The 19,657-nt window shown below is 41.8% G+C and overlaps 1 long non-coding RNA gene across 1 annotated transcript in view; it reads right to left on the reverse strand.

Annotated features, from left to right (window-relative positions):
- The window catches only part of LOC143267376 (uncharacterized), a 42,528-nt gene extending 34,026 nt beyond the window's left edge, over window positions 1-8,502 (reverse strand). The window contains exon 1 of the long non-coding RNA XR_013042386.1: window positions 8,380-8,502. This is a non-coding gene — a long non-coding RNA (uncharacterized LOC143267376). The remainder of the gene's footprint in view (window positions 1-8,379) is intronic.
- Between the last annotated feature and the right edge of the window lie 11,155 nt (window positions 8,503-19,657).

Genomic DNA, 19,657 nt, shown 5'->3' on the forward strand with positions numbered 1-19,657 from the left:
GTCATCCATATCTACATGTGTTCAGGCATGACACAGTAGGATTGGTAAACCTCTGTGAGAGCTTGTCTCTGGGGAAATCTAATAAACTATTCTACTTCTGTTAGCAGCTTTGACAATCTGCAGGTCTTCATCTAGGAGTAGAACCATGTGGACTTTCCCCACCCATGCTGACTGGTGCTATCATGATATTGCTCAGGAAACCATGTTTTTCAGATTCATGGTGGCATTTCCCTTGAAATGTCTGTAGCAACCTGTGTAAACACAGGCATTTTTTTTCCTGTGGCTCTTACAATCTGTCTGCCAACTCTTCTGTGATTGTCTTCAGTCTTAGGTGTAAGGGTTACATGGCTGATGTATCAGTTGAATTTGGTACCATATCATCACTTATCCTTTGTATAATGTCTAGCTGTGGATTTCTGACCTGTGGGGAACAGGATGTACACAGATTTGTCTCTGGGGATTGTCATGACTGTTAATAGGTGCAGGGAATTCCATCCTGCTATGGGTCAGAACATCCTAAAAAGATGGTCTTGACTTGTATAAGGAAGCTAGATGAGTGTAAGTTGACTTGCAAGCCAGACAGTAAGCCACATTCTCCTTTGTCCCTGCTGTACCTCTTTGGCAGTAAAGTGCATCCCCATGCTGGAAGTAATGCTGTATGGAATAGAAAGCAAGCCTTATATCAAGTTTATGCGCTGATTCCTGTGGTGATATTTTATTTGTGCACCCCAATAAAGCTTATCTGGAGATCAGAGGGCAGAGCTAGTCAACTATATTAAACATAGAGATTAGGCAGTGGTAGCACATGCCTTTAATCCTAGAATTCAGGGGCATATATCCTTCCAGATCTCTGTGAGTTCAAGGCAACCCTGAGAACAGAGCCAGGTGTAGTGGCACATGCCTTTAATCCCAGCACTAACCACAGAGGTTTGGAGGTCTGTACAGACAGACAGGAAGTGATAGAGCTGGGTGGAGAGAGAAAGTGATGTAGCTGGATGGAGAAAGGAAGTAAGATCACAGAGCACAGAAGGCATGTAGGCGTGGGTATACAAGAAGTAGTTGTCTCTTGAGACTGAAGAGTTGCTTAGGTGAGGTTGGCTGACCTGTTCTGTTGCTCTGACCTTTCAGCTTTCATCCCAATATCTGGATCCAGGTTTTTATTAATAAGGCCATTTAATAATTCATGTTTCATTTTAGGATTAATATCAAGTCCTGACTGGAGTAGTCTATGAGGCTGTATTCTCTGAGCCAGTAGCCTTGAAGCTGATCCGGATGTTGGATCATCTGGAGACCTCTGGGGGGGAGGGGCTCTTGGCTGATCAAACTATATTAGCCTAGAAGCAATGCACAAGTTCTCATCTTCTGTGGAAACAAAAGCAGAACCTCTTTTCCAAAGTAACATAGTTCTGTAGTATATTTTGAAGTCCATAATCCTTAGAAACAAATTTTTAAGACAAGATAACTTTACAATATATGTATTGGTTCAACTCAGCAGCCTTTATAATCAAATGTCTCTCTCCAGTTAAATATCCCAAAGACAATATAATCTAGACTCTCTGTGTGATTTCCATCTTTACATAGTTTATTATATTACTTTTACTGTCTCTTTAAAGACTTTATTTTTTTAAACTATCTATTTCTTTATATAACTCTCTACCCTCCTTTTCCTGTCTCTTCCAAACTAATGTCCATGTTTACACATATTGTAAACTGTTTGGAGGTTTATTCCACCTGAATCTGTCTTATTGTGAATCCCTAATGCTTTTCTGATCATTGCTTTAAACTGCAGCATGGTTAGGTATGAAACAGCAGCTTTGGCTACTGACTCCACCCACCTCGGCTTCTCAACATGGCAGTAGGATATTTACAGCAAGCTCTAGGGGGAACCATGCGTACCATAGACTCTGGGAAAACATAGGTCTATGTTTCCATCCAACAGTCTGTAGCCCAAAAATCTTTTGATTTATTTATTTATTTTTCTGTACTAGCAAAAACTAAATCTACCCCACAGCATGCTGCATGGCTTGGAGATGCCACTGTGCAACTTGGCAGGAATCTGTCATGCTGCTTAGCTTATGGTGTCTGGCAGCCAGCACCATCTCATAGGCAGCCAGGAAGACTAGGAAGCCCAGTGTGGCTCTGTTTCTATGCCTTCAGAACCTTTAAGCTTTCTTAGGTCTATGTGGATCAATGCCCCACATTGGGTGCCAAAATGTAGCTGGAAGTTTTTCTGTGTCCTGCCTGGTCCCACAGCCTCTCAGACTCAAGCATATATACAGAAGTTGATATTAATGACAAACTGGATGGCCTATAGCTTAAGTTTCTTGCTAGCTAGTTCTATCATTTTAAATTAACCCATTTCTATTCATCTATATTTTGCCACATAGCTGAGGTGTTACCAGTCTGCTGGCATGTTGCTCCTTGGGCAGCGGGCCCACATCTCCCTACCTCTGCCTTTCTTCTTCCTGCTTCTCTCCTTGGATTTCCTGCCTTCCACTAACCTACCTTGCCATAGGCCAAACCTGCTTATTTCTTAACCAATGGGAACAACATATATTCACAGCATACAGAAAAAAACATCCCACATCAGTTCATCATTTGATGTTTGGGACTCACTCATGATTTTCTGAACTCCAACAGGCTTGAACATTTCCACTTTTCTTAGCACATATACCTTCTCTTGTAGGCTTCAGCTGATTCTACTCTACTTGCTGGTTGTCCCACAGTCCTGGCATCTTCAATGGTATTGAATCTCCACTGCTAATAAGGCTGTACTTTCATTAATGACCTCTCCTGCTTCGCACCATGACTCCTTAATCCTGGGATCTCCACTGAGACTGTATCAAATTTTACATCACTATCATGCTCTTTTAATTATTATGGTTTTGTAGTATATTTTGAAGTCCATAATGGTGATAACCTCCCTCAGTATTCTTGTTATTTAGGTGTGCTTTGGCCTTCTTCGGTCTTTTTTATCTCCATATACATTTTTGGGTTGTTTTATTTTCTATGTCTGTGAAAAATAGTCTTGAAATTCTGTTCATGGTTCACATGAATTAGTCATGCAAAAAATGGCTTTCTGCCAAAAAGCAGTATGTAGATATGATACACTCACAATAAAAGTTCCTGGTATATTCTTAAGTAGTTTCTCTTTTCTTCTCTAACAGATCTAGAGTTTAATGTCCTGTATTGAGCTTTTTGATAAATTTTTAATTAATTTGAACAGGTTGACAAAGGTATAGTTTTATGTAACTACATAGAGCTATCTAATTTTTCCAGCATCATTTACTGAAGGTGACTTTTCACCATTGCATTGCTATAGTAATATTGCTTTATGAGTCCTCAGCATAATTCCATTGGTCTATGTGTCTCTTTCATTAGAGTAAAATGTTGTTTTGTTCCCATGACTGTGTCCTATAATTAGATACCAGAAATTGTGAAATCTCCTGCCTTACTATGTCTACTTAGGATTAGCTTTGACTATTCTGGGTATTTTTGTGATTCCATATGTTATTAATGCTTTTATATCCCTGTGAATTATAGTAGTGGGATTTTGACAGTGATATTACTGAATCTTTAGAATGCACTAGGAGATAGGAACCCCATAGACATAGGACTCAAGGATCATATGAACTCAGGCTGTGTCCTGGACTACCCCAGCCCAGTGGATGCTACAGCCTGGCACCTATACACTCGGCCTCCTGGTATTTATTTAATGTATTATCCTGCCCAAGGCCAGAAGAAGCAGGGGGTAAAAAGAGAGTTATCCAGGGCTTCATGAGCACCTTCAGTGGGCTTGGAGCTGTAGATTACGTCTCCAAGAAGTTCCAAGGTCCCTGTGCCACATTTCAAAGCCCACCAGATCCTATGATAACATTTCTCCTGTCTTCAGAACAGGGATTCTCATTCCTGGGTTGCTATGGCTACACAGAGAGCTAGAGCACACAATTAGTTTTTCCAGGGAGGAATCACAACTTCAGGATGACTTTATAAACTCCACAGTGGATTCCATTGTTCCACCAAGGTGAGCACAGTAGCCAAGAGGTGTTCTGCTCAAAGTGGGGCTCCCAGTCCTCAGCACTGAATCCCCTGGATACTGTGAGAATGGCAAATCCTCAGGCCCTGAAACAGACCTGTAGCTATAGTTTTCCTGGTCCTGCCTGGCCCATGCTCAGGACAAATCTCTCTCACCTGCCAGTCCTGCTGCCACTCAGACCCAGCCAAGTAAACACACAGAGACTTATATTATTTAGAAATTGTATGGCCATGGCAGGCTTCTTGCTAACTGTTCTTTTATCTTAAATTAACCCATTTCTATTAATCTATAAGATGCCACGTGGCTCATGGCTTACCAGTATCTTAACATCTGCTTCTCATCATGGTGGCTGGCAGTGTCTCTCTTCCTCAGCCTTCCACTTCCCAGAATTCTCTTCTCTCCTTGTCCTGCCTTTATTTCCTGCCTGGCTACTAGCCAATCGGTACTTTATTTATCAATGAATCATCCACAGCACAGACCCCAGGCTCCCAGGAGAATACACACACTCACATGTCCTCTACCATCCCACAAACATCACATACAATTAGGATACCCAAGAAATGCAGGGAGGCGGCACTGTCTCAGAGTATAAGGAAGAAGAACAGAGAGGAGCAGTGATGTGCTTCAGGCCTTACAGCCACACCCTGAGATTGATGAATGGGACAAGGCTCCTCCAGCTGCTGCCAGGAGATTTCAGCACACAGGCATCTACTGGTCAAGTACAAAGACTCACCATGAAATTACAGGACCTAGCATGTGCCACAAGCCAACACCTGTCAAAGCTTCTTTCAATGTATGTTGAGAGCTCACACACTACTGTCCCTAACCCACAGGCCACAGGCTCTGCTTTTCATTTGGAAGAAGCAGAATAGCCTGTCTCCCCATCTCAAGCCTACCCAGGTTCCAAGTTCTCCCTCACCAATGCACTCATGATAATTTGTTTCTGCACCAGAACACCCTGGAGGTTCAGCCTCCTGTTCCTCAGGAGAGCTTGGCTTGACACTGTAGGGTCAAGATGGTCATCAGTGAACATAAGGGCTACCTGTTGTTCAAATCATTATTGGTATAACTGGCCATGATTGCAGACAGCCCAATTCACTCATATGTTATACTCTGTTGCTGAATGGTGAGATACTCTAACTTTTTCATCTGCGGTTTCTGCTCAGTGAAGGTGGATAGTTGCAATAGTGCCTCCCCAGTAGTCCTTGCAGGTAGATAAAGACAAGTGAACTTGTATACTTGAATGTCATAGGGCCAGAAGAGTCCCCATTGAGTCCCAAGAAGAAGTCCGAGGAGGAAGAAATGCTAGGACCCCAGTGAAGACCCCAAAGAGCAGGGCAGCTATCCTCAAATTGGTTTCCATGAGCTATGTCTCTGTCCTCAACCACCAAGGCTAGGCATGTGCCTCACTCCCTAATGCAGTCCCCTGTCCCTGGAAGGCACAAAATAACCTGGCCATGTAGATTTGGAGGGGAGTGTCACCTCATATCTGATGTAGTGCTGGTAAACCCTGTTGTCCCTAGAGCTTAGCAATGTCAAGACCCAATCACATGTTTACAGGACCAAAGCATCTGAATGTCTGAAACTTTAGTCCATGGCCAGGGGAGTTTCCCTCCCTTTTAATTAGCATTGGATTCCCATGGAAACTGAAAGAATCCACCAGGATGAAGTGCAGGAACACCCTATCCTGAGAGGAACACTGAATTGGGCATTCCTTTGTTCCTGATGGCCTTCCTTTCCACTCAGAAGGAGATTAAAGAGCTCCTAGAAAAGCAGCTGCAGGATTGACAATTCATAGATCTCTCAAACTAACCATCAAAAACTGGTTACTCTGGGTCTTTACAAGCCCATTGTTTCCTAGAATTTCCCAAATGCCAAGCCCCACTACAGGAAGGCCTAGCTCAAGCTCCATCTCCTCCTGGAAGTACCCCATCCCCTGCACAAGACTCACAGTTCCTTTCCCAGAACCATTTATTTCTCCATGTTTTACACTGAGACAAATGACCAACTTCCATCTGCCTTTCTCTGGTCTCTCCATGTTCCATTCTTTCTCCCAAGTAGCCTGCTCGGTCTTGCCAACATGTCTATGGGCACTGAAAGAATACCCTACAATCATTTGATGTTCCCACAATAGTGGTGACATTATAGAGAATACCAAGGGCTCTCCATAATGTAATAGAATATCCAGAGAAGTGACTATTAGGGTCACCAGCAGCAGCCCTCACATACCTACTGACTAGATCTTCTGCAATTCACTGGAAGACATATTGCCCTTCCCATGACTTCCTAGAAACACAATGGAAGACCTTCATCACCTCCTCATTACAAAGCCAGACATCCCTCTCTGCTTCATTACAATATATTCACTATTCATTGATAGGAGTTTGAAGACTCAGTTATACACACATCCCAGGAAAATCCTCCTCCCCTTCTTTAGATCTCTAATCATTAACATGAGAAATAAAGGTTTCTAGGTAATTAAGTCCAGATGGTAGGGAGGGAAGTTCAGTCCCCAGAAGGAAACAAGCACATTGTGGAGAATCCACAAGGCTGTTAAAATATGTTGGTGTGACAGGAGATTGTGGTTGTCCAGTCAGAACACAGGTAAGTCCCATAGTTGATGAAAATTATACCAAAACTTCAGCAGCATACATTCCAGCCATCATAAGTTAGCAAATGTGTGATCAACTTGTGGCAGTTCAGACTGGAGGTACTAAGAACTGGGGCTCCCCGGGTGAGACTTCAACACAAGAGCAAACTGTTTCATGAGAAGTCATGGCCCATACTTGCACTCGAGTTTGAAGATAGATGAATGGCTATTGTAAGGACACACACAGATATAGAAATGCATTTCAGAAAATCAAATTTGTCATAGTCATGGGGAGACTCTGTAGTATATCACTGCAATGGTGCTATACCTAGAGCTACACAAAAGCCAAATTAATTGATCTGGAGCCACTTGTGACAATGCACATGTCCTTAGGGAAGAGAACACATCCAGCTTAAATCACAGTATTGATCAGAGCATGAGAAGGGCTAGAAAAAGGGCAAAAAAAGAGAGATAGTTTGGGTCCTTTACCCTGGACCTTTCTCAGAGCCCCACTTCACACTTTCGAATTTACTGGCAATCCTGAAATAACTAGCACCATGTTTATCCTTGACTGGGACTTGAGAGGTGTACTTGGAAAAACCCAGAACAAATGAGTGCTGTGGGGTGAACTATGTCCATTTAGATGTTATATCACACTGTCCACCATATTAGACAATGTTAGGTATCTCTGTAATACTCAATCCCAGAAGTTAAAGGACAGCAACACCCTACACACTACCTTATCTCAGTCAAACCTGACACAATGAAGGATGCTTAGCAAGTGTCTGACAGATGAAACTTGACTGTAACAGGTTCAGAAAGACCAGACTTGAGTCCTCCTTCTTCATGGATGTTAGTTCTTTCTACAGGGAGGTGGGTGTCTCTCAGAGGTTACCTTGTTTCCTTTGTTTCCCTGCACAAGGTGACCCAGGGACAGCCTCCTAAGGTGTACTCATAGCTGCAAAGGAGGGGCCTTGGCTTCAGGGCCCTCAGCCATGTGCTGTCAGAAGCCCAGAGATAATTGCTACTTTCACAATCACTCATTTAACATAGGAATTCTTAAATCACTTGCTTGGTGCTTCAGACTCTTGTGTTATTGGAGAAGCCATGCAGGGGTAGAACATAGTCACCAGTCCCAAAGCCATCCTCACTGACAGCCCAGGACACCCAGAACTGGCAGGAAAGGCAGTTTCTGCCCTGATCCACTGATTCTAATAGCTCTCAGGCTGAACTGGAGACGAGTGTGCCACCCAAGGCTGGGAAGCCAGAAACCTTAGGGGTCAATGGAAGACAACAACACTCAGTGCCTCAGCCCTGTTAGTGGTTGTGATATAAAGCATTACTGAGGCTTTGCCAGGGCACTCTCCTTTCCCTATTATTACTGGTGCACACTGTAAAGAAATCCAGTGGCGTCAAAGTGCAGTGATAGTACTGAAACCTCATTAATTCCTCTGTGCCTCCTTCCCCACTCAGAATGAAAGCAGAGGGTCCCAAGCACAAAGGCTACAGCCTTGGCAATTCAAAACTCTGTCAAACTATCATGAATCCTTGCTCTGGGTCAGCCCTTTAGCAACCCAGAGAAGCAACATAGTTCTATTGCCTTCCAGGAGCTTCCAATTCCTGAGTCCTAGCCCTGGAAGGCTCAAGACCATCATGTCCAGAAAGCTCCCAAGTCCCTTCCCTGAACAAACTGTGTCTTCCCCGGGAACATTTATTTCTCCATGTTTTCCAGTGACACCTAGGGCCAACTTACTTCTTCTTCACTCTGCTTTCTCCTCGCTGTTCATTCTCTCTCACAAGTAGATGCCTCAGTATTAACAACATGCCTATAGGCAGACCTTATAGGCACTGAACCAATGACCTAAGGTCACGTGGTGTTGCCACAACACTAGTGACATCACAGGGGATTCCAAGAGCTCTCCAGGATACAATGGAATTCCAGAGAATGGACTGCTGATGTCATGGGGGCACAACCTTTGCGTTCTTGCTAGTTAGTTCTCTCTGAACTGAGCAGAAGCTGAGGTTTCCTTTCCAGGAGTTTCTCCTGTGACACAGGGGAAGCCATTCAGCCCCTACTCCTTCCAAAGCTAGAGATTTCTCTATGCTTCTTTAGAAACTTTTCACTACTTCACCCATGGGTAGTTGAATGCTCACTTTATAAGCACTGCCCAAGAATGGTCCTTCCCCTCCTTAACATCCATATTCAATAATATGAGAAAAAGCACGCCCAAGAACTTAGGTCAGGATGATATGGAGGATGAGGATTGAGTCCTCTAGAGTGACTCTGGGGAAGGGTTAGGTTAAGGGGAGGTGGCCTCTGAGAATTTGTAAGTGGGCTGAGACTGTTATGAGAACCAAACTGCTCTAGACTGTCCTCTCTACATGCCTGGTGTATTAGTCAGGGCTCTGTAGATAAACAGAAGTTATAAAAATGAATATATAGTGGAAGCAGATTTGTTACAATGGCTTACATTCTATTGCTCTAGCTAATCTAACAATGGTAGGCTATCAGTGGAATGTCCAAGAATCAAGTAGTATCTCAGTACACAAGACTGATGTCTCAGCTGTCTGCAGTATATGCTGTAATCTTAAAGGAGTAGGCTCTAATGCCAGTGAAGGAATGGATGTGCTAACAAGTGAGAGAAAACAGAGAAAGAGTAAAAGCTTCTTTCTTCCATGTCCTTATATAGGCTTCTTGCAGAAGGAGTGGTCTAGATTACATCTGGATTAAAGATCTGAATTAAGGGTGTGACTTCCTAACTCAAAGATCCAGACTAAAGTAGTTCTTCCTACTTCAAATTAAGCAAAAATGGCCCACAGGTGTTCCCTCTGTATGGGGGTTTTTAATTAATCCCAGATGTAGTCACATTGAAACAAAAAATAGCTATCAAAGTCTTAATCCCATCCACTAATATTCTTGAGGAAATGGCTCCATTAGAGATGGAAAGGAAGGAGTGGCATAATCATTAGGTAATGTGAATTAACTGTAGATCTCATGGCCATGATGACTTTTAGTGACCTCTTTACAGTCATGGGTGGCTAAAATAGGATGAAATACCAGTCTTTGGTTTCTTGAGTAAGAGGGAGCAGCTAGAAACCCAGTAAGTTAAGAATCTGTTCTTTCTCTATAACTGAAGATTTGAAATTCAAATAATTATGTTGTATCTGGTAGTAACTATGGTGGAAAAGGTTTCCTAGGCAGAAAATAGTTACTCTTTCAAGAAAAAGGAAGAAAGGCCTAAAATAGCAAGAACACTGGACCTGTCAGCAAGAGTGAGGATCTTAGTCATGTAAAATTTGACTTGAACTCCTCCAGACCACGTATTGCTCACTCCATACATCTTGCGATGGGAAAAAACTCTTTCCTAAATCAGGAGGAATTGGGATGACTTCTGTGTAGTCTTCATTGTAAACAATACCTAGATCCTCCTATCGCTTTCAAAGCAAAAAGGGTTTAATAGGATTTGAAGTTTCTCTGAGGGTCAGAGAAGTAGGATTTGAGACAAAGGCACCAGGAAACAAATCATACTCCAGAGCCAATCATACGCCAGAGATGACACAACAGACACTTCTCTGAGTGTTACAGCTCTGGAGGGAAATGTAACCTGACTGTTTGGGAAGTCAGGCTATACCTGGAGCTGTTAGGATAGTTCTGGAGGCTAGAGCCACAACAGGACAGCTCCACTCTGGAGGGAAAGGTATCCTGACTGTTCAAGAAGCCAGGCTATAGCTGGAGTTGCTAGGACTGCTCTGGAGGGTGGAGCCATATTAGGACAGCTCAGTTATGTAGGGAAAGGTATCCTGACTGTTCATGAAGCCAGGCTATAGCTGGAGCTTGGGTGTGGTGGGGAATGGTCTCCCTGCAGGATATAACAATACAGCTCCTCTCCTGGAGAAAGTCATTACAGCTGAGATTTGCTCCACCCTGCCCCCTCAAGGAGGTTTTCCAGCAAAAACTCTGCTTCTTCTTCTCTCTGGCCCAAGATATTGAACATCCTCCATGGTTCTTTAATCTCTTTTGTTTTATTATTTTCACCATCCTCTTCCTTTTGGTTAATTTGGTAAAGGTGTGCCCATCTTTTAATGCTTTAAAATAACCAATTCTTTGATACATGCATCTTTATATTTTTATTTTTATTTCACAGTTTTCATCCATGATTGATGAGACATCTGGACCATACCCTTTCCACAAGACTCAAAGCCCATCATGGAAGATGGGGCATAAAAATTGTAAGAGCTAAAAGTCAGGGAGGATTAGAGCAAATATGGTCATGACAGGAACACTCCACTCATGACTCATGGCAGTTGTGATCACTTGTACAATATCAAGCTGGTCAATATTCAAGCATGGAGTGGGAAGTGTTCATGAGCCCCCTACTCTGAACTGATTCCCTATGGATGAATAATGGCTTCTGGCAGAGAGAGTCAGTATTCTTTAAGAGTCTTCTCCTGGCCTTATAAAAAGTAGTATCATGAAGAAGACACAAAGTTGGGCACCAGAGATGTGGGGGCAAATTTGGGGAGAATAAATGAAAGAAGTTGGGGCATAAATATGATCAAAATGCATTCTATGAAATTCTCAGGGAATATGTAAAAATATTTTGAAGTATATTTACTTAATTATTGATGTAAAGAATGTATTATTATAGAGGGAACTGTTACTAAACAACTTAATGAGTTCTGTTAACTCCAATGTGTCTGCCAACTCTGTGGGTTCATCCATAGAGCATTATCTAATCTGCCACTAATGGTGTTTTATTTCAAATGTCAGCCTACAAAATTGGAAAAGAATGTTACCAGACTCATATCCAATAGAGGGCTAATATCCAAAATATATAAAGAACTAAAAACACTGAACATCAGGAAAACAATTAAGCCAATTAAAAATGAGGTACTGATCTAAACAGAGAAGTTTCAATAAAGGAAATTCAAATGTCTGGGAAACACTTAAAATATTCAATATTTTTAGTCATCAAGGCAATTCAAATCAAAACTATTTTGAGAGTTCACATTACAAGAGTCAGAGTAGATAAGATTAATAAAACAAATGACAGCTCTTGTTGGTGGGGATGTAAGGGAAACACTCATCCATTTCTGGTGGGAATGCAAAATTGTACATCCACTGTGGAAATCAGTGTGGCAGTTCCTTGCTCAACCATTTTCATTGCTTCTCTATGTCTAATAGGCAGAAATTGGAGACACCCAAGGTGTTCTTCAACAGATGAATGTATAAAGAAAATGTGGTACATTTACACAATGGGTTAATACTCAGCAGTTTTAAAAGAGAATGGAAATCAAGAAATTCACAGGTAAATGGAGAGAGCTAGAAAAATTTATACTGAGTGAGACAACCCAGACCCAGAAAGACAAGTATGGTGGGTTTTCATTTATATAGATGTTAGCTGTTAAGTCAAAGAATAAGTAAGCTACAATCTGTATAACCACGTTAGGTACAGAGTAAGGGACTAGTGGGGAGGGATGGATCTCCATAAAGGAGGAATAGAATAGATTGTTACAGATGGCTGAGGAAGGAGTTTGGAATAGGATGGTCAAATGCGGAATGAGAGGGAAAGGGGGCAATTGAAGAAATAGATGGAGGGACAGTTAAAATTAAGGGCCATTTGAGGGACCTTATGGAAACCTAATAGAGTAGAACATAGTGGCTACACTAGTTTACACTACCACCAACAGTAAACAGGTATCCCCCCTGTCTCCACACCCATGTCATCATTAGTGATCATTTTTCTCTTATGTTGTCCTTTTCTCCAGCCATTCTAACTGGCATAAGATGAGCCCTTAAAATAATTTTAATATTCATTGTTTATATGGTGAAGTATTTGATTTTAATTTTCCCTGATGGGTAAGGATATTGATCATTCAAAAATTTTCTTGCACATGCCTTTAATCCCAGCACCCAAGAAGCAGAAGTAGGTGGAGCTCTGTTAGTTTGAGGACAACCAAGTCTACAGAGTGAGTTCCATGACAGGCTCCAAAGCTACACAGAGAAACCCTTTCTCAAAAAAACGAACAAAAAGAAAAAAAATTCAAATTTGTATTTTCTTTTGAAAAACACTTTGCATATTTAAAATCTCCAATTTTTTAAAATCAGGTTTTCTTTTCTACTGCTGTTTAGTTCTTTATATGCACCTGTTTTCTGTCCTGTGTACCTGGTAAGGATGTTTTTCTAGGCTGCTTCTTCTCTCAAGTAATGGTGTTCTTTGCTTTTTTAGTCTTCAAACTCCTGTTTGTTGATTGTTGTTCTTAGTGCTTATTCTACTAGAGTCCTGTGCAGAATTGCTTTTCTTGTGCCTTAAAGTTGAAGCAATTTTCCTACTTTCTCTTCTAACAGTTCAGGATATCAAGTCTTATGCTGAGGCTGTTGATACATTTCAAAGTGAATTTTGTTCAGGGTGTAAGAAATGTATCTATGTTTATTAGGAAGAATCCTACTTAACACAGTTGATGCAATCTTTTTGAAGTGTTCTTGAGTTCAGTTTGGAAGTGATATATTGAGATTTTTTTGTATCTTTATGCATTATGAAAATTGGTCTATACCTTTCTCTTTCTTTTAGTTTTTTTTTCTGGTTTGGGTATCAGTATAATACTGGATTCATGAAATGAATTTTTAAAAGTTGCTTCTCTTATGATTTATGGAATAATTTGAGGAATATTGGTGTTATTTGTTTGAATGTCTGGTAGAACTCTGCTGAATTAGCCTGGCCGTTTACTTTTCCTAGTTGGAGGACTTTTCTTTTGTTTATTTACTCTTCTTTTCTTTTTCCTTCTTTTTATTTTTTTAAAGAGGGTTTATTATGTAGCACTGGCTGTCCTGGTATTCACTGTGTAGACCAGCCTGGCCTCAACTCCCAGATATCCACCTGCCCCTGCTTCCCAAATTCTGCAACTAAAGGCATATGCCACTCTTCCCTGATAGTTCTGGGATTTTTAATTACTGCTTCCAGTAATTGAATTGATTGTAATGCATCTGTTTCAATGTTTTTACTTCTTGATTTACCATTGGGAAGTTATACACATCTAGAAATTCACCTGTTTTCTTCAGATTTTCTAGTTTAGTGGAATATAAATGTTTATAACATACTCTTCTGATTCTCTGAATTTCTTTTTCTCTGTTGTGATATTCCCCCTTTCATCCCTAATTTTACTAATCTTTGTATTATGACTTTTTAGGTTAATTTAGGTAAAGGCTTGCTAGTATTTCCAAAGTATTATCAAAGAAAGTGCATATTATGACTTAGTCAATGCATTCCATTGACTCAGACAAAGCTACAAGTTTTTCATCTCAAATTTCTCTCCTGGGGGACAGTAATTTCACCAGCCATGTTCTAACTCTAGTAGTGAAACCTTCTCATCTAGAGTTTCAGATGCCATGGACAGCAGAGGCACCCTTACTTCATGTGTTTTCCTGTGGTCTCTGTGCTGCAGAGCATCCACCAAGGGCGATATCTGTACCATCACACGTCACCACCAGAGCTGTAGTGGCCATTCAAACTCAGCCTAAAACAATTGCATCTGAAGTCTGGGGTGCATTTCATAAACTGGTTTCATAATGAATATTAACAATCCATTTCACTTCCTTCGGATGCCAGACCTAGTACGTCATCATAGATTAGGAAAAGGAGCAATGTGCTTTGTGAAAGTTTTACTTTATCTGTGAAACAGAGACAGAGCAGGTGACAGGCTGTGGACCCTTGGGACATTTGGTTCCTCATTTGGCCTCCAGAGGACGCTGCTGCACTCACCAGAGTTCTTACTTCCATTGAAGAGCTTCATCACCTGCTCACATCTCATCCTTCCTGCAGCTGGCTGAGTTTTCAGCAAAGGCATGTGACAAGAATCAGAAATTCAAACCCCTCCAGGCACGTGTTAGGAGCTTCAACGCTTTCAGCTGAGTAGGACACTTCTCCAGCAGACCCTTCCTCACGCCTATTTTCAAGCTCTTGCTTTCTTCAGCCACTTTCCTGCCTGTCCTGTTCCAGAGAGTTCTCCCACAACAGAGCTGCAGCCTTCCCAGGGTTCAGCCATGCTCCTGGTGCTCCTCCCTGTGCTGGGGGTACACTTTCTCCTGAGTGAGTACAGCTTCCTCGCAGTCTCTGTATCCTGAGATTCTGACTGCCCGCAATGAAATGCACACTGCAGTGACTGACCTAAGATTCCTTTCCAGGAGACTCCAGAGCACAGTCAGTGACTCAGCCTGATGCTCAAGTCACTGTCACTGAAGAAGCCTCTTTACAGCTGAGATGCAACTATTCCTCCAGGGTGGCGCCTTACCTGCACTGGTATGTCCAGTCCCCACAGCAGGGGCTGCAGCGGCTCCTTGGGTATTATTCTGGAGACACCCTGGTTCGCGGCTTGAGCGGCTTTGAGGCTGAGTTTGTCAAGCAGGACTCTTCGTTCCACCTGAAGAAAGCCTCTGTGCACCTGAGAGATTCGGCTGTGTACTTCTGTGCTCTGGGTGCACAGTGTCTGGGGCTGCAGGGGGAGCTCAACATAAACACCCACGGCAGTGGAGTGCTCAGACTCAAGGTCTCTCCTTGGGGCTTTGAAGGGTCTCTTTCACCTTTAGTGATGAACAGATAAGGAATTTGGGCAGTCCCAGCTGCCTTTGCACAACTCAGCTCCAGTTACAATATCTACTGTCTTTCTTTGCCTCAGAAGCTCTTCGTTTATTTTGAAAATTATCCAATGCACAATCACAGTTCCATACAATGGAGGAGACTATGCTGTTATCTGTGAGAATCATTTCCGGAGTGGACATTGCTTAGAGTGCAACTACCCTAAGTGGCTGACTGTGTCTTCAGGGAAATACCAGAAGCTGGACTTTCATTTGTCATTTAATGTGTTATCTACACAGAATGTGAAAGTATACTCTTCAGGCTTTGGCCTGAGGCTTGCCTTCACTACAGAGTCCTTCATACTGATTTTCCTATAAATTCTTTTGGTGCTAAGTGTACTGATCATAATTGGTCATAATATTTAAGTATTTCTATTTAGAAAAGAATTTGGTGCATTGTTAGTCAATATACCAATGGCATCTGAGAAATATGGAATAATTAGGTCAGTTCTAGTAGTCACTAAAAATAAAATAGGAGAAAATGAATTGGAGATCATTGATGTTTTTCCAAAGAATTCTTCATAGTTATAAAAGTCCTATCTTGTTTCTTTGTCATCTCAGATTCTTCAAATCTGCTTCAGAATTTGTGGTATGATTCCCTCAGCATCGTTTATTACTATACAATGCTTTCACCGTGTTTTATGTCTTTTTACTACTAGAACATCAAAGATAAATTCTTTTATTCTAACATAGCAATGCCCTGATGAAAATACAGGCAAGAATTGCAGTGGATGTTAGAGCTCACTGGATCCAGTATGTAATTTTAGTTCCTTCTCTCTGTATTTGGGAGAATTGTATAAGATTTTATGTTTCTGTGCTTGCAGCCTAGGAGGATGACAACTGTCAAGATAAAAAGGAAAAAGAAGCCGGGCAGTGGTGGCACATGCCTTTAATCCCAGCACTCGGGAGGCAGAGGCAGGCAGATCTCTGTGAGTTCGAGGCCAGCCTGGGCTACCAAGTGAGCTCCAGGAAAGGCACAAGGCTACGCAGAGAAACCCTGTCTCAGAAAACCAAAAGAAAGGTGTGGTGGTAATCTAATTGTACTGAAATGTGATTTTGATTGTATGTTAATAAATAAAATTGTCCGGGGGTCAGAGCTATTAGAGCCATAGCAAGAGTGTGGCGGTGGTGGCACACGCCTTTAATCCCATAGATCTCTGTGTGTTCAGGGATACAGCCAGCATTGGAGACATATACCTTTAAGACCTAGGGGGCTGTACATTCAGACAGTGATGAGGCAGTCATGTGTTTGGGTTTACAACCAATGAGAAGGCAGAACAAAATACTATAAATAGACGAACAGACAGGAAATAGGTCTCTTTCGGGACGCTGGGACGCCGCAGGCGGAAGGGTGAGATTTTAGCTCTGAGCTCTGACCTCTCGGCTTTCTCTTTTACATTGTTTCTGTGTTTCTTATTTAATAAGACGGTTGGTTACATCAACATCTGGCGCCCAACGTGGGGCACGAAACCACGACCCTGAGATTAAGAGTCTCATGCTCTACCGACTGACAGGAATCCATTAAAAACCTCTTGGCTTGGCGGCAGGTTTGCTTTCCCGCAAGGGCGGCAGACCGGGCGGCCGGCATCCTAGTCGGAGCAACGGCTTCCTAGTCCGATCAGCGGGCCCCCTAGTCCTTGGCCTCAGGCCGGACTAACTGAGCTGCTTGCTTAAAGCCTGCTTGCTTAGAGCCGGTGCTACAAACAACTCAGACCTGCCCTGCTGAACAGGGCCCTGCCTGTAAAGCCAAGGCACATGGTCAGAGCTTAAGGAAGCCAGACCCAAGCCTTGACTCGGCACAAGAGGGAACATGTGGCTGGATTTCAGCTTTAGCCAGCTACGCTTTCTTGTGCATTCTCTCTCTCTCTCTCTCTCTCTCTCTTTCTCTCTCTCTCTCTCTCTCTCTCTCTCTCTTTCTCTCTCTCTCTCTCTCTCTGGATTTACACCTGGGACACTAGGTGGCTGCTTTGAAAATCCCCTCGGATTTCTACTGTTCTACGCAGATTTGGTAAGTCATAACATATCAGATATTTTAAAGGAAACTATCTAAAAGAGAATTTTTCCACATTAAAAAACAAATGGGTTTTATGTGTACATTGGAAGAAAATTGGTTTTTGTTCGAAATTTTAGGCAGTCTGATAATGGAACAACTATATAATATTAGTATTGGTGGAATTATGCAGCTTATCACTATACTAATCCACATTTTAATATTTAAAAAGATAGTCAATTTAAGTGCCAGGATAACAGCTTTAGAAGAACTTGTTAAACCTGTAAAAATTCAGACAGAAGAAATTAACAGTGAAGTTGTTTCAAGTGGGGATCATAAGGTTGCAGAAAGAAAGCCTGTTTTCACACAGTCACCCTTAATTTATCCTGTAACCATACAGCAGATGCCTGATCAAATGGCTACACAAAATATTTGGGCTCCAATTGAAATGTTGGATTTAAAAAGGTTTAAGGAGGCAATAGTATCTTATGGCATGCATTCCCCATATGTAAAGCAAATGTTAAACTCTTGGTCAACATATAATAGGATAATACCACAGGACTGGCGGGACCTTGCACAAGGTGTTATGGAACCCAGCCAGAGACTTCAATTTCTGACTTGGTTTAAGGAGGAGGCTAAAAACATAGAAAAACAATGGAGGGATAAAGGAATACAAGTTTGCCAGGATCAGCTTATTGGAGAAGGTCAATATGCTTCAGTACAAACACAATGTTTATATGATGTCCAAACCCTAATTTTATGTCGAACGGCAGCCTTGAATGCATGGGACAGAGTTGAGGAACCAGGAAAAAAATCTGAGTCATTTACAAAGGTGATGCAAGGCCCAAAAGAGTCTTTTACAGATTTTTTTACAAAGACTGGCTTCAGCAGTAAAGAGAATGGTCTCGGATTCAGAAGCTGGTAAGGCAATAATTGAATCTTTGGCCTTTGAGAATGCGAATTCAGCATGCAAAAGAATAATCAGGCCATTAAGGGCAAGATCTGCACCTATGGAAGATTGGATTAGAGAAACAATTAATGTTGAAGCTGATGAGCATGATGATACATGGGTAGGAGAAGTAATTTCAAAAGGTTTGAGGAGTGTTAGATGTTTTGGATGTGGAAAGCAAGGACATTTGAAAAGGGACTGTAGACAGGTCATTCCCAGAAACAATGTTTCTTCAAGGAACAATGGCAACAGAATGCCCCTTCCTTCTGGAGTATGCAGAAGGTGTGGTAAGGGAAAACACTGGACCAACGAATGTAGATCAACAAAGGACAGACAGGGTAATCCTTTGCCTCAGTCTTTGGGAAACTCCCAGAGGGGCCTGGCGCAGGACCCCAGTGCAAATCCAGTTCAAACCTTTCCTGCAGCCATAGAGGAAATCCCTGCTCTGGAGAGCGATTAAATAACCAAATGCCTATTGGAATAAATCATGCTGGTCAGGTTGATGAAACAGAGAGAATAGAAAATTCAGGAGAAAACATAAAGAAAAATTTTTGGCAAACTTCTATTAATGAACAAAGACCAAATTAACGATAAAAATAAATGGTGTTTTGTTGTCTGGTCTGGTAGACACAGGTGCGGACGTTACCATAATTGCACCAGAATTTTGGCATCCAACTTGGCCTCTTCAGGAGGTAAACGTTCAACTGTTAGGAATTGGGACATTATCTCAGGTGAAACAGAGTGCAAGATGGCTCGAATGTATAGGTCCAGAAGGACAGAGAGGAAAATTAAAACCATATGTGGCTAACATAACTATGAACCTGAGGGGTCGAGACTTGTTGCAACAATGGAATACTCAGATTAACATCCCTCCAATCTCATAAACAAATCATAAACTAACACATGTTACTGAGAGAAATATTAGAAGATATTGTTCTAATGAGTGGTCACCAGCCATCCATATTATACAAGAACAGGGCACAATAACTGATGATCTTCCAAAGACACCAACAGCTCTACCTTTAAAATGGTTAATAGACAAGCCTGTATGGGTCCAACAATGGCCTTTAACAACAGAGAAACTCCAGGCTTTAGAAGAGCTGGTAGAAGAACAGTTAAATGCTCAGCATATTGAAGAATCAACCAGCCCTTGGAATTCTCCTGTATTTGTTATTAAAAAGAAATCTGGTAAATGGAGAATGGTAACAGACCTTAGAGCAATTAACAAAGTAATTCAGCCAATGGGCTCTCTACAATCTGGGATGCCTTTGCCTACTCTGTTACCAAAAGGATGGCCTCTCATAGTTATTGATTTAAAAGACTGTTTCTTTTCAATACCCTTACAAGAAGAAGACAGAGAAAGATTTGCTTTTACAGTGCCTACTTATAATAATTCTCAACCAGTTAAAAGATTTCAATGGAGGGTCCTCCCACAGGGAATGTTGAATAGCCCAACTCTA

The sequence above is a fragment of the Peromyscus maniculatus genome, chromosome 9 (assembly GCF_049852395.1).
Source record: "Peromyscus maniculatus bairdii isolate BWxNUB_F1_BW_parent chromosome 9, HU_Pman_BW_mat_3.1, whole genome shotgun sequence".
In the NCBI taxonomy this organism is placed as follows: domain Eukaryota; kingdom Metazoa; phylum Chordata; class Mammalia; order Rodentia; family Cricetidae; genus Peromyscus; species Peromyscus maniculatus.